The sequence below is a fragment of the Leptonychotes weddellii genome, chromosome 4 (genome assembly GCF_054177405.1).
Source record: "Leptonychotes weddellii isolate Sample4059 chromosome 4, ASM5417740v2, whole genome shotgun sequence".
NCBI lineage: Eukaryota > Metazoa > Chordata > Mammalia > Carnivora > Phocidae > Leptonychotes > Leptonychotes weddellii.
In genome coordinates this window covers 60,126,311-60,141,407 of record NC_138372.1, presented here as the reverse complement: position 1 = coordinate 60,141,407, position 15,097 = coordinate 60,126,311, and the positions used below count along the sequence as shown (strand labels likewise).

General features: G+C 34.4%; 1 protein-coding gene across 2 annotated transcripts in view; it reads left to right on the top strand.

Annotated features, from left to right (window-relative positions):
• ADGRL4 (adhesion G protein-coupled receptor L4) overlaps positions 1-15,097 on the top strand; it is a 110,691-nt gene that overhangs the window by 23,837 nt on the left and 71,757 nt on the right. The window lies entirely within an intron of this gene.

Genomic DNA, 15,097 nt, shown 5'->3' with positions numbered 1-15,097 from the left:
CTACCACAATTCCGATGGAAGTTTAGTCTTGATTTTATGTTTAAAAGTTTTTAGTGCTTCCCTTGAGTAATTTTCACTATTGATTCTCTATTTCTGGGGATTTAAAAATATCTTTAATTAGCTGAGTTTTATCATTGAAGATGCTTTTTCAAGAAGGATTTCTGGCCACAGCGTTTCCAGTGTTCCTCTACATTTGAAAGTGTCTAACAGCTCCTTTTAGACTTGAAAATTTTGCATGAACATGCTATTTTTAAGTTAAACTGTCTTTTCACTAGAACTCTGTACACCACTTTCTGTGTCTTCTGATCCTGACGGCTGGCATGCCAAAGATTCAGGCTCGCCTGTTACCTCACATAGATGACATGCCTTTCCTGCCTCAATGGCTACATTCAAAATTTATTCAGATGGTCCTAGCAGACATTTTCCTTTTCTGTTTCTTTTCTTTTAGTAGTATCTTTTTTTAGCTTGCAGAATTAACAAGCCAAAACATAAGAACTTATATATTTCAATACCAGTCACCCATCTCTTGTCTGAATTGTTTTTATAGTCCAGTATTTTAGTTGGGTATTATTTTTGTTCCTCGTATTAGTCATTCTTATTTTGTAGTGAAAGTAGTAATACCAGAAACAATAGGAGCTATAACATGCGTACTTTGTGCCAGGAACTGTTTTAGGGTCTTGGCTTATACTAACTCATGTAATCCTCATAACACCCGTCTTTCAGATGTGGAAACTGATATATTGCCAGGCATCGGCCAGCTAATGACTGGGATTTAAAACAGGGGCAGCCCAGCTCCAAAAAACATGGTCTAAACCACTAGTGTACTGTCTCTTTGAGTGCACTGTTTATGTAGTAATGTTGTCTTAGATTTATCTGGTTTTTTTTCCATCTCTTTTTCACCATTCTTTCCTGTCTACCATTCCTGACTTCTGGGGTCAATATTCTTTGCCCTGAGGTTCACTGTTGGTGGTAAATTTTACAGTGTATATTTATCTGCAGATTTTTTTTTTCTTGTTCTTTAATTTATGTAACATTCTGAGTTAGCAGATGATTTTCCCTAAGATCTTTGAACGTATATGATATATTACTTTGTAGTTGTCACTGTTTAAAAAGTCTGTTGTCATCCATCTTTGTAGGTTATCTATCTTTTCTGTATAGCTGTATGTACTAGTTAGCTTGGGCTTCCAGAACAAAATACCGTAGACTGGGTGGCTAAACACAGGAATTTATTTTCTCATAGTTTTGGAGGCTAGAAGTCTGAGGTCAGGGTGTCAGCATGGTTGAGTTCTGATGACAACTGTCTTCCTGACTTGAAGACAGTCACCTTCTTGCTTTGTCCTTACATGGCAGAAAGAGAGAGAGACAACAAGCTCTATGATGTCTCTTCTTAGAGGGCACTGATCCCATCAGACCAGAAGCCCACCCTCATGACCTCATCTAACCCTAATAACTCCCAAGAGCCCCATCTTCAGATATCATCCCATTAGAGTTAGGACTTCAATTTATGAATTTTATGGGATGCAAACATTTAGTCCATGTGGGATGCAAACATTTAGTCCATAATACTGTATATAATCTGTTTATAAGATCGTCTCTATAATTTCACTGTGATGTGTCCAGGCTTAAATATTCTTTGCTTCATTTTTCTTCCTTAGAATTGTATTTCCCAAATTGAAATATTCTTGTCTTCAATTCTGTAAAATTTTTATCTACTAGCTCTTAAAATGATGACTCTCCCTCATTAATGCTCTTTAGAATTCCAGTGAAATGTTCTCTTTTTGGCCTTCATGACTCAAACTTTGCTTTCATTTTCCATCTTTTTGTTTATGTATGATACATGTTAGGTAATTTCTTCAGACATACCTCATATATCAACACTTTCTTTACAAATGTTATCTACCTTGTTGTGTAACAGTCCACTAAGTTATTAACTTCAACTATTTTTTTTAATTCTAGAACTTCTATTTGGTTCTTTAAACTCCCTTGAGTACTTCTTAATAGAACCCTGTTTGTTGCTGTCACATATGTTAAATTCCATCTCATCTCTTTAATGTTTTAAACATAGCTATTTTAGGGGCGTCTGGGTGACTCAGTCGTTAAGCATCTGCCTTCAGCTCAGGTCATGATCCCCAGGGTCCTGGGATCGAGCCCCACATCAGGCTCCCTGCTCAGCAGGAAGCCTGCTTCTCCCTCTCCACCTCTCTTGCTGTCTCTCTGTCAAGTAAATAAAAATAAAATCTTAGGAAAAAAAACATAGCTATTTTATATATTGCATCCAATAATTCCATTTGTAAAAGATCCTAAATTTGCTATTTACTGTTTCTGCTGGTCCTCACTAATGGTGGGGTTTTGTTTGTGTTTGTGTGTGTTTACTATTATTAGTTGTATAATTTATTTTAGACAGTCTTTATGTGGGGGAATCCTGCAATGCCTGTGTCAAGGATCTTTCTGTGAAGGAAGAGTATTCATTTGCTTCTCCCAGCTGCCATACCCTCTTCAATACCGCCTCAGAATCACTTTCTACTAATTTTTCAGCCAGGGGTTTCTGTAGCCACAGACAGGTAGTCATGAATTCTGAAATGACTTCTTCCCCCCACATATCGCATAAGCCAGAGCATACAGTTTTTTGTGTTAACCTCCTTTTCCTGGTGAAGACCTTTTTAAAGTCCATCCTATCATAGCTGAGTTTGTGACCCTGATGGTAAGCAATTATTTCAGTCCTGGCCCCATCTTGCACAGGCTTACTCCTGTCTCCTCTCCCAGAGAAGCCATTAAAGATCATCAGTCCCAAAAAGTTGTTTGAGACTTGGCTTTACACCCCAGTTTTTGTCTTTCTCTTTATTTTTGCCCCCAGGGGATTTCTCTTACCCTGTGGTATGCTCAGTGGTAGCTTTAACAGTATGTTTGTTTTCATTGTCATATTGTATCTGACATTTCTAGGTATCTTCTTGGAGAACGATGTTGAAATTACCTAGTCTTACATAATTAGAATTAAAAATCAAAATTTAGTGTAAGTCATCTTATGACTGTGAAGAAAGCTAGCATAGCACAAGGGAAAAGCATCAATTCTGTGGATGACAGAGCAGAAGGATGAAAGAACCTTGATGACATGGTTGTGCTACTAGATTAATCAACCCTGTAGTCAACTCAACTACAGCACTTTTTCTTTTTTGAGATAATTAATTACCTTACGGTTTAAGTCACTTTGAAATAGGTTCTCTGTTACTCAGAGCTAAAGCACCTTCCATGATCTATAATCAGTTTATTTGCTTTGATTTCTCAAATGTTCCCGCCTATGCTTTGATTGTAAGACCAGGTTGGTGTGAGTCATCGGCCAACCTTTCACAGGAGAATGTTAAAGCAAGGGGTTGTCTGACGTTAACATATTTTGGACTGGTGTTGGCAAGTATGGGAAATATACGTGAGATTTCCAAATTAGAAAATCTCTTAAGATTATGCAATGATTCAGGAAAAAATTTCAAAAAAATAATATTTAATTAAAATATATGAACACAAAAATTTTGTAAAACTCAAAGAAGAAAATTATAGCGTGATATTTCTTAGACGATCCTCAAGTTTGAACTCAAGGGGAAGTGAAATAGAGAGGTTAAGACAGATTGCAAAGAAGACTGAAAAAAAGGAGGTAAAAAGTGAAAGTTGGGGCACCTGGGTGGCTCAGTTGGTTAAGCATCTGCCTTCGGCTCGGGTCGTGATCTCAGGGTCCTGGGATCGAGCCCCACATTAGGCTCCCTGCTCAGCGGGAAGCCTGCTTCTCTCTCTTCCACTCCCCCCGCTTGTGTTCCCTCTCTCGCTGTGTCTCTGTGTCAAATAAATTAAAAAAAAAAAAAGTGGAAGTTGAAAATTAATTAGAATATCTATGGAACATAAAGAAAAAAGAGTAAAATGTTCTATAATCATATTAAGACATTTAGGAACATAAGAGAATGATTATTTACAAATTTAAATAATTTCAGTTTGTATTTAAGTTTGTTCTATGTTAGTTATTATTTAAACTTAATTCATACCACAAGAAATAGATATTTCCATGATTCTTAGAAGCCACTTTTATAAAACCAAGGAAAACCAGGATATCATATAGACTTATTTGTTTCTTTAAAACCATATTCCTAGTCATTTCAGAGCTTTTTGGGAATTACAATTATATAATATGATTCATGTGTTTAAAAAGAGTGAAAGATCATCAGTGCTACTAGAAATACTACTACTTACAACAGCTATCATTAACTGAGCACCTACTCATGCAATAACTTTTAATTCACTCATATTTTCCTATCAATCCTATGAAGTAGGTGTTTTAATGTAACCACTTTTTGGTTAAAAAAGTAGTTACAATTTAACTTTCATATCTGAATCAGCAGTGGGATAAATTGACACAAAACAATTGGAAACCTCATGAAGGGAATGGGAATAATATAATCATGGCTCCATTACAACCAATTTGTCTATATTAGTCACTTCATATTAATTAATCTATTTTACTTTCAACAGATGTTTTTTTATTCCATCCTCTTTGAAGTTTGCACGATAATGCGACCGCTTTCAGAGGAAGGGCTTGTTGAGGGACAGGAGTGAAAATTAGAAGGCTGTTGTAGAGAGAGTCTGGTGCCTTCGGCAAGAATTGCGAGAGTTGTCGCAAAGATTAACACGGTTTTGGAAAATGACTATTCAACCTGAGACAAAAGAAGTACTCAGGGCTCCAGTAATAGACGGTACTGTTCAAGCTGCTGCTCACATGATGGAGATTAACCTGCTATTCTCAGGCTTGAATAGTGATGGTACAAGAAGAAATGGGTTTAAACTCTAGCAATAGAAATTTAGGTTACATTTAGGGAGAGATTTTTAGGGTGAAAGGTGTTAAGTACTGGAATGAGTACACAGAGAAGTTGTCATATCTACTTTTACAAATAGTATAGCTTTTTATTTCTCCGGGATGATTTAAACATGAGAGATGAACTCAGTGACCTTTCTGGTTCATTCCTAGCCTTGTAATTGTGTGAAGAAATAAAATATTTCTTCAGAACTGCTCATAAATTTCATTAGGCTGCAGTTAGTATTCTCAATGGTAAACTAGTTACCAAAGATTCCTTCTAAGTTTTCTGGCCTTACTATATAAATAAAGCTTTAACTCCTCAGTGGCTGTAAAATTTTCTGTTTTAAGAATATTAAGTAAAATTCTTTTAATTGTAGAAGTCAGCACTGTTTTTCAATGAAACACTCAAATGGACTTGATTTATGGGTCTCTACTGAAAACAATGTTATATTGTAAGAAGCAGTGTTTGGTTTTGTTTTTTTTTTAGCTAAATATTTACCGTGTCTGTTCTTAGCAGGAAAAGTATTAAGTACTGGAAAGAAACAAAGATGTCCTTACTCTTCAGAAGAAATGCCAAATGAAAAAGTCCGTACCGTAAATAAAAAAGTTTGGAACTCAGGGTGAATAAGCGCAAAGAGAAGAAGTAGAACATCAGGGCAGGGAATGCCTTCCAGCTGGTGCAGTTGTGCTCCCCGGTGCATGCGCAGATGAGATAGTAGGAAGACTGCCGGAAAAGGATGAAATCTGAGCTGTGTCCTAATATTAGTCTTCTTTATTAAAGTGAGGTTAAGAAAGAATAATATGTCAGCAATATGTTTAATGGCTCTGAAAATGAGAGCATGAGTTGTTTGAAAATCTTCAAGCACTTCATGGATCTGAAATATTGGCCACAAGGGTGGGGTAAGAAGGGAGATAACAGCTTGTGAAGGAACTTCAGTACCAAGTGTTGGGAGGTGGACTTAAATAGCAAACTATAGGATTTGAAGTGAATTTGGAAAACAAGGCTTTTTAAGTTGTAAAAGGAAATGACATGTTTTTGGGTCTGTATCTGTCATGACTGCGAACAATGTTTATTATTTTTGAGGGTCAGGTTAACCATTTACAAATTATCAGGAAAATTTGTTTTTACTTTCTTAGAAAGGCTAGCCCCATTGGAGAGATAATTATGCAAGGTCTAGAGAAGGCTGTGATGTTTTCTTGATTTAAGTGAGGCATATTTGGAGATGTGTTTTCATTAAATTTAACTCATAACTAATTCTAAATGCTGCTGAGGCTTGTGGTAGATGGTAAGTATTAACAGTCCAAAAATACTCAAACGCAGAACATCACATTAGTTATCAATCTAATCTATATGCTATGCTATACTAAACTATACTATACTAATACTGTACTATTATATAGATGTTAGAAGGAAAAAAAGGGTAAGATCTTTGGCATTAGATGAACTTGTATTTTAGTCCTGACTACGAGTTTTACAGCTTGGTAAACAGAAAAATCAACCTCTTTAACTCTAATTTTCTAACTGGTGAAATAGAACTAGTAAAATCCAACCCACAGGAATTTTTGTAAGGATCAATTGAAACAACACATGTAAAGCACTTACAAATTTCAGCACTTGGAAAGTACTTGATAAATGTTAGTCTGGTCTTGTGCGTATTTATAAAATACAGTAAGGTTTCTCAGGGAATCCTTCTCAAAGGCAAATATATATCATACATGCTGAAGAGTAAGGTTATGAGAAAAAAATGATAATAAAAATAGAAATATCAGGCAACAATGGCCTAAGGAATTACATGAGAGGGGAATTGAAACATTGATTATTCAGGCAATTTTCTACTTAGAAATTGTAGCTTTTCATCTTCCATGTTCTTATGAGCAAAGATACTGCCTCTCACTTTTAGAATATTAGTGTAGGCAGTACATTTTTAATGCAAAAATAGTTGTATGGATAAAAGGCTCAGTTATGCCAACAGATGGTCTATCTAGATCCTTTGTCGGGAGCAAGAAAATCCACCAAGAGTCCCCAGGTTCCAGAAATCTGGGAGCTGACGGTAGACACAGAGATTAGAGTCAGGAATGTAGATCATAATGGGTACTCTTAAAATGGAAGAAAATTGGAATGCTGATGATTTGACACATGAGGGAGGGTCCAAGAGCCAAGTAGAAGTCCTGTTATTTTGGATGCCAAAGAAGCTGAACCCCAGACCTTTTTCTACATAGCCAAGGTAAATGAAGAGATAGAGCAGAAAGTGGAAGGGTTATGGAAATATACATGATTGCAAAATTTGATGGGGAGAATACTATTAATTTGAGTATTAATTTTAAATTTTTAAATTATTTGTTGAATTCTTGTTTATTTAATGGATTTCTTTTCTGGCCTAGTGCCCTATATTTCTTTGCTAGCATTTTCTACCACAAAGAAATAATGGGTTAGTCTTTGTTAATTAATTCCAGGTAAAGTTCACACCTGTGTATACACTGTATTCATAGTCTAGCTAGGTTCTAGGAGTGTCAGATGAAAAATAGCACTTATTCTCCAAACTACTCACCAATATACACACATACTAGTCCTACTATTATTACTACTGCTTCTACACACACATATTTGCACATGGATCTGTCTGACTTCTGTGTTCTATTTCATTGATCCCTATATCCTTGCATCAGCACAACATTGGTCTTAAATACTGTAACCTTATATTGTCTTTACTGGTAGACTCATCCCACCTTATTTTCTTCTCTTGAAGAGTATCTTAGCAGTATTTAGCTATTTGTGTTTTTAATCAACTTTATTGTGGTGTAATTTACATACAACAATATTTATCCATTTTAAATGTATCTGATGAGTTTTGATAAATTTATAAAGCCATGTAACCAATGCCACAATCAATATATTGAACATTCCCATCACTCCAAGTAATCCACATAGTCAATCTTGTCCCTAGCCCCAAGCCAGATCTGAGGCAACCCCAGATCAAATTTCTGTCTTCATAGACTAGATTTGTCTTAAATACATGCAAACATTAAATACATACTTTTTTGAATATGGCTTATTTTTCTCAGCATAATAATTTTGAGATTCATCCATGTTGTGAAATGTATCAGTAGTTTATTCCTTTTATTCTGAGCAATATTCACAATTTACTAATTTTTTACTGTTGATGGATATTTGGGTTGTTCATTGTTTGGGGCTATTATTAACAAAACTGCTATGAACATTCATATATAAGTCTTAGTGTGGATAATTTCTCTTGAATAAATGCCTAGAAATAGAATTGCTAGTTCATTTGGTAAGTGTATGTTTAACTATATAAGAAACTGACAAAATGTTTTGCAAAATGGTTGAACCACTTTACTTTCCCAGAGATAATGTATGAGAGATCTAGTTCCTCTACATCCTCCTCATCATTTGGAATGGGCCATCATTTTATTTTTTTTTTTAAGATTTTTTTATTTATTTGACAGAGAGAGACACAGCGAGAGAGGGAACACAGGCAGGGAGAGTGGGAGCGGGAGAAGCAGGCTTCCCGCAGAGCAGGGAGCCCGATGCGGGGCTCGATCCCAGGACCCTGGGATCATGACCTGAGCCGAAGGCAGACGCTTAACAACTGAGCCACCCAGGCGCCACTGGGCCATCATTTTAATTTTAGTTTTTCTATTAGATGTTTAATGGTATCTCATTGTGGCTTTAATTTGCATTTCCCAAGTTACTGATGATGTTGAACATCTTTTCATGTGCTTCTTTGCATTCCCTATTTTGGTGTAGTGTCTGTTCAAATCTTTTTCCCAATATTATTGAGTTGTTTTCTTATTAGTGAATTTTTAGTGTTTTTTTAAATATATTATGGGTATGTCTTTCATGAGATATATGCTTTGCAAAAATTTTCTCCTAGTCTATGACTTTATATTTTTAAATTTTGATAAAGTTTAGTTTATCAATTTGATCTCTTATGGATTCTGCTTTTTGTGCTATATCTAAAAACTGTTTTTATAACACAAGTCAACAGATTCATCCTATGTTTGTTTTTACATTGTGGTCTATGATCCATTTGGTTAATATTAGATGATTGTATCACTTGCCAATAAAGACAGTTTCTTCCTTTCCAACCTAAATGCCTTTTATTTATTTGTCCTGCCTTATTTCACTAGCTAAAATCTCTAGCACAATGACAGCAGATAACTTCATTTTGTTATTCATTCTAAAGAAAAGCTTTCAGTCTTTGCCATCAATATGATTTTAGACGATTTTTTTTTTTGGTAGACATTCTTAATGAGGTCGAGAAAGTTTCCTTCTATTTCCAGTTTGCAGAAAGTTGTTTTATCAGAAATAGATGTCGCATTTCTGTCAAATTCTTTTTCTGCATTGTTAGAGATAATCAGATATGTTTTCTTTTTTAGTTGACAGTTATTGTATTGATTGATTTATATTGGTTGATTTTCAGAAGTTAAAACATTCTCCCACTCCTGGGATAAACCCAAGTTGGCCATGATATACTATCTTTTGTATGTATAGTTGCAATTAAATTTGCCACAGTTGTGTTTAGAATTTTTGCATCTATTCACAAGGGATATTGGTCTTAGTTTTCTTGTAATGTTTTTTTCTGATTTTGGTATCAGGGTAATGGTGGCCTAATAGAATGAAATGGAAAGGATTTTCTTCTCTGGGATTTTCTGGGAAAGTTTATGTAGAATTGGTTTGGAAGAATTCACCATTGAAGCCATGTGGGCCTGGAGGTTTTGTTTGTTTGTTTTTTCGTTTGTTTTTCTGGAAAGGGTTTTAATTAAAAATTTGACTTCTTCAGTAGATATAGGGCTCTTCAGATGATCTATTTCTTCTTCAGGGAACGTTGATAGTTTGTGTTTTACAAGGAATTTTTCCATTTCATCTAAGTCAAGGATTGGCAAACTTTTCCATAAAGACCCAGAAGGTAAATATTTTAAGCTGTGCAGGGAAAAATCATGTTCTTATATACATATTTATATAATCATTTAGCATGTAACCATTTTAGATTATACAAACCATCTTTAGCTCTTGGGCCATGAAAACAAAACTAAATTAAATTAAGATAAAAACAGACATGCAGGATATTTTTCACATCAGACATTAAAGATTTTATCTCTGGATTTTTTTTAATATTCCATGTCTATGTAATTTTTGAACATGTGGGAGAAACTGCTGAAACTTAACCCTATTAAAAAATTTTACCTAATATCTTGCTTTCCATCTAGCACGTGGGAACAGAAACTGCTGCTGTGTGAGCAAGGGGTATTGTGCTCTTATCCTTTCAGATGGTTCTTTCTTCACATGCAGCACTAGTCAGTACTTAGCTGAATCCTCAAGGTGAACCTTTGCAGTCATCTAGGACTTGGTCTCTCTGCAGCTTTTCTTCCTTCCTTCGATCCTTCCTTCCTTCCATCTTTTCCTTCCTTCCTTCCTTCCCTCTCTCATTCTCTTGCTCTTTCTTTCTTTTTTCCTGTCCTGTGAACCCTAGATACCCTGGTCTTCTGGGGCTATTAGCTCCATCTGCTCAACTCAGAGAATTCATTAGGCTCCATCTGGGTCATAGGCAAGAAATTTTCTCAAAGCAGTAAGCTTACCTCATTTTTTTTTTTATTCATCTCACAGGGAATACTGTCTTTAGCTATCTGTTGTCCAATGTCTTGAAAACCATTGCTTCAAGACATTTTGTTAAGCCTGCTTTACAATAATTCAACATTTCTCAATAGTGGTTAATCATCTTTGTAGAAAGTTTGCACAGTTTTTTAGGTTATTTGTAGACATCTGTGACTTCTTGGTATTTTAACTGATATTTTAATTTTATTGCTTATTTCTTATTATTAAAAAGCTTACTGATTTTATTGCTGTTTAAAGGTATGCAATTGATTTTTTTATTTTGACTTTGTATCTCATGAGCTTACTACATTTATTTGTATTTCTGATAATTTATCAAATCATCTACAACTTCATTTTTCTTTTCCTTTTAATACTTATCCCTTTTATTTCTTTTTATTGCCTCACTGTACCTCTGATACAATGACAAATAGAGATAGTAAAAGCAGACATTTTTTTTTTTTTAAAGATTTTATTTATTTTTATTTGAGAGAGAGAGAATGAGAGACAGAGAGCACAAGAGGGAAGAGGGCAGAGGGAGAAGCAGACCCCCCGCTGAGCAGGGAGCCCGATGTGGGACTCGATCCCGGGACTCCAGGATCATGACCTGAGCCGAAGGCAGTCGTAAAAGCAGACATTCTTATCTCATTTCTAACCTCAAAGAAAAAAGTTTATTTTATCATTAAATATTGTGTTTATTGTATTATCTCTTCTATTTCTAACTTACAAAAATTTTCATCAAGGATAGATGTTAAGTTTTATAAAGTCTTTGTTCTTTATTAAGATGATGCCATTTTTTTCTTTATACTACAGATGTGGTAAATTTAATTGATTTTCAGTTGTTAATCTTTATATTGCTGAAATAAATAAAAGTTAGCAATCATGTATTACCCATTTTTGTATTTTATTAGATTAGACTTGCTGCAATTTGTTTAGATATTTTGCATCATTGTTTATGAATGAAGTTGAACTGTAATTTTTCTTTTTCATAATGTCCTTGTAAGGCTTTTAGATTTTTAGATTTTTCTGGCTTCTTATAATTAGACAGAATTCCATCTTTTCTGTTCTTTGAACAAATTTTTGAAATGGCGTTATTTCTCTGTATCATCCAGATGGTACACCATACAAGGCCTGGTGTTTTGTTTACGTGGAAATATTTAATTATAGATTCAATTTCTTTAATAGCTAATTTTATATTTCTTTTCCACGCTTATTTTTATTTACAATAAGAGAGGTACTGCAGACACTGGAGAAAGAATGGTCTTTTCAGCAAATGGTGATAAAATAATCATATATCCATGTAGAAAAATGAAAAGCATGCCCTCTACAGCATATATAACAGTTTCAGTTGAATCGTACATCTTTATAGGAAATTAAAATCAGAACAGCTTGTAGAAGATTAGGAGGAGGTTAAGAAATGGTTTCTTATACAGGAAAGAATAGTAGTAACTATAAAAGTAAATATAAATGAAACTAGATTAAGATTTTTTTATCAAATGATGTCATTAATAAAAAGGCAAGCCGTATAGTGGGAGAACATAAAGGCAACACATGTAATCTGTCAATGACTTTTATATAGAATAGATCAAAAAAATTTCCGCAAAATAATAATAAGGCAAAAAGTCCAATAGAAAATGGGCAACAGACTTGAGTAAGCAGCTCATGAAAGAAGATATCCAATGCCCTGAAAACATAAGAAAAAGTGCTCACACTTATTAATAATCACAGAGATTAAAAGTAAACAACAGTGAATCAATACTGCATACCTACCGGATAGGTAAAATTTTAAAAGATTGTCAATATCAAATGTTAATGAAATTTGGGGACAGTGGAATACAGCTACTATGAATATAGGTTGATATAACCACCTTGGAAACCAGTTTAGCATTATCTAGTATATTTGAAGATTAAGCATGCCCTATAACCCATCAATTCTACTACATAGACATCAAAAGACATAAAAAGAGTTGTAGCAGCAATATTTCTAATATTCAAAAATGCAAACAATTCAATTGACCATCATCAGTAGAATGTATAAATCAACTGTCATATAATGGAATAATTATTAAGTGGAATCATATAATGGGATAATTATTAAATAGAATCAGAAAAATAAATAGGACAAAGCTGCAGTTAAAACCATATAAGGGAATTTCACAAATATAATTTGGAGTAAAAATAGATAAACAAAAATTCAGACCTTATAGAATATATATTGCATTATAAACTCCAGGCCCTGGCAAATGTGTATAGTGTTTAGGTAACCACACTTGTGCAATGAAATTATAAAGACAAGCAGCGATGTGATTTCATAAACGTCAAGATAGTTGTTACCTCTAGCAGGGAATTTGAACAGTGATTAGGAATAGGTACAGGGGGTGTCTTATGAGATGCTGCTAATGTTCTATTTTTCAACCTGAGTATTTATTACGTAGATATTTCCTATATGAAAAACCACTGACCTATGCATCTTTATTTTGTTCACTTTTCTGTATGTGTGTATAATAAAAGACTTTTGTACCAAAAAAAGTTTTAAAAGTTTATATTTCTATAAACATATTCTTTTTGCACTCAAACATCACGTCGCTCTGATTCATTATCTACATCTAGGCTTTTCTCACTATCCATCTGGGTGACATAAGGCATATCAGATTTTTTATTTGTAAAACAAGAATGTGATATTAGTGTAGGATTATCTTCTTCCTGCTCTGAAACTTGACAACTTTATTTGTTCATTATTTTCTTATTTTAACTATAGATTTTCACCATCATTGTTTCTGTGTTATAATTGTCACATCATTAATTTATCATGAGATATTTATTCTAAGCAATAATTAACATTTCCTCCAACAGAGTTACAACTCAGAAACCATTTCAGTTCTACTTCTCAGAGTTATAGCCAGAAACAAATGGTGGTCAAGACTGAAGATTGCTTAAAAATTACATAAATTCCCAATTTTAATTTTGTGCTAGAAAAAAAGTTAATTAATTTATTTTTTCTCTCTGTGATTGTAATAGGATCTGAAAAACAAATGTTATCACCTGCCCACTGCAGTCTGTTTGCTAGTTTTGTTAGTGTTTCTTCACCATATGAAATAGGTGCTAGGCAGAATAATGGCCCCCAAGGATACCAATGACCTAATTATCAGAACCTGTGAATATGTCGTGTTACATGGCAAGAAGAAACTAAGTTTGCAGATGGAATTAAGGCTGCTCATCATGAGACCTTAAAATAGGGCAGTTATCCTAGATTGTCTGGGTGGGCCCATAGTAATCTCTCAAGTGTTCTAAGATGTGGAAGAAGGAGGCAGAAGTATTAGCTTCAGAGTGAAGAGATACGACATTCAACTAGCCATTTCTGGCTTTGATAATGGAAGTGTTGCATGAGCCAAGGAATACTGGATGCCTTTAGAAGGCCGAACAGCAAAAAAATGGATTCTCCCCTAGAGCTTTGTGGAGAAAACTCAGTCCCACTGACACATTTTAGCCCACAGTTAGCCACATTTTAGCCCACTGAACCCATTTCGGCCTCCAACCTCTAAAACTGTAAAATAATAAATTTGTGTTGTTTATAGCCACCAAGTTTGTGGTAATTTGTTGTAGCGGCAAAAGGAAACTAATACAATAATACTGTTTCCCTGGGTATAATATTGTATAAAAGTGAAAGCATCATGGATGTATTTCCATTCTTCTCATAATTATTATTATTATTATTATTTTTACGTCCTAAAATTTTGGAGTCATATTTTTAAAAGAGACACCATAAAAGAGACACCAAATGGCATAATTGAGTAACCAATAAATACCTGAAAAAGTAGAAAATAAATCATAATACTAAAATTCACCCATTTCCACAAGAAAACATAATACAAGGTTGTGATTTCCTCCCCAATTTTATAGGTAATTGTTAAATAATAACTTAAAATCAGAGTAGTTACTCCAAAAGTAGAAATCAAGTAGAAGACTTTTTTAGGAACAATGAACTGGCATATAATAAAGATACTTGTGTGTGTGTATGTATATTTGAGAGAATAATAGGACAGGTAGAATCTCAGGGAGGGGAGGTCTGTGGTTTTGCATGCGAGTAAGGGGTGTTTGAAAGAGAGGTGTGTGTGTGTGTGTGTGTGTGTGTGTTCAGTACACTGATTAAGCAAAGATAAAAGAGTATATTTTTCTTCAAAGATTATTGTCAATACAGTCTCAACAGTTCAATAATGAAATCAACATTAAAACTCATGAATAACCAAAGATTTTGTCAGTTGCCCTAATCTTAATTTGTTTGTTAAATTAGTCAAAACTCTTCTTAGAGTTATTGAAAAGGAAAATTATAGAATATGAACATATGTGAAAAAATAGCATAAAACAAAAACCCTTTAGCAGTAATGGATATTTTGGCACAGTTTACGAGTGGAGAAGGGTAACAAAGAGGTCAATTCATCATAAAGATTTTAGGTGGCATGAGAGACGATGGACTCTGAAAAACAAACTGAGGGTTCTAGAGGGGAGGGGGGTGGGAGGATGGGTTAGCCTGGTGGTGGGTATTGAGGAGGGCACGTTCTGCATGGAGCACTGGGTGTTATGCACAAACAATGAATCATGGAACACTTCATCTAGAACTAATGATGTAATGTATGGGGATTAACATAAGAATAAAA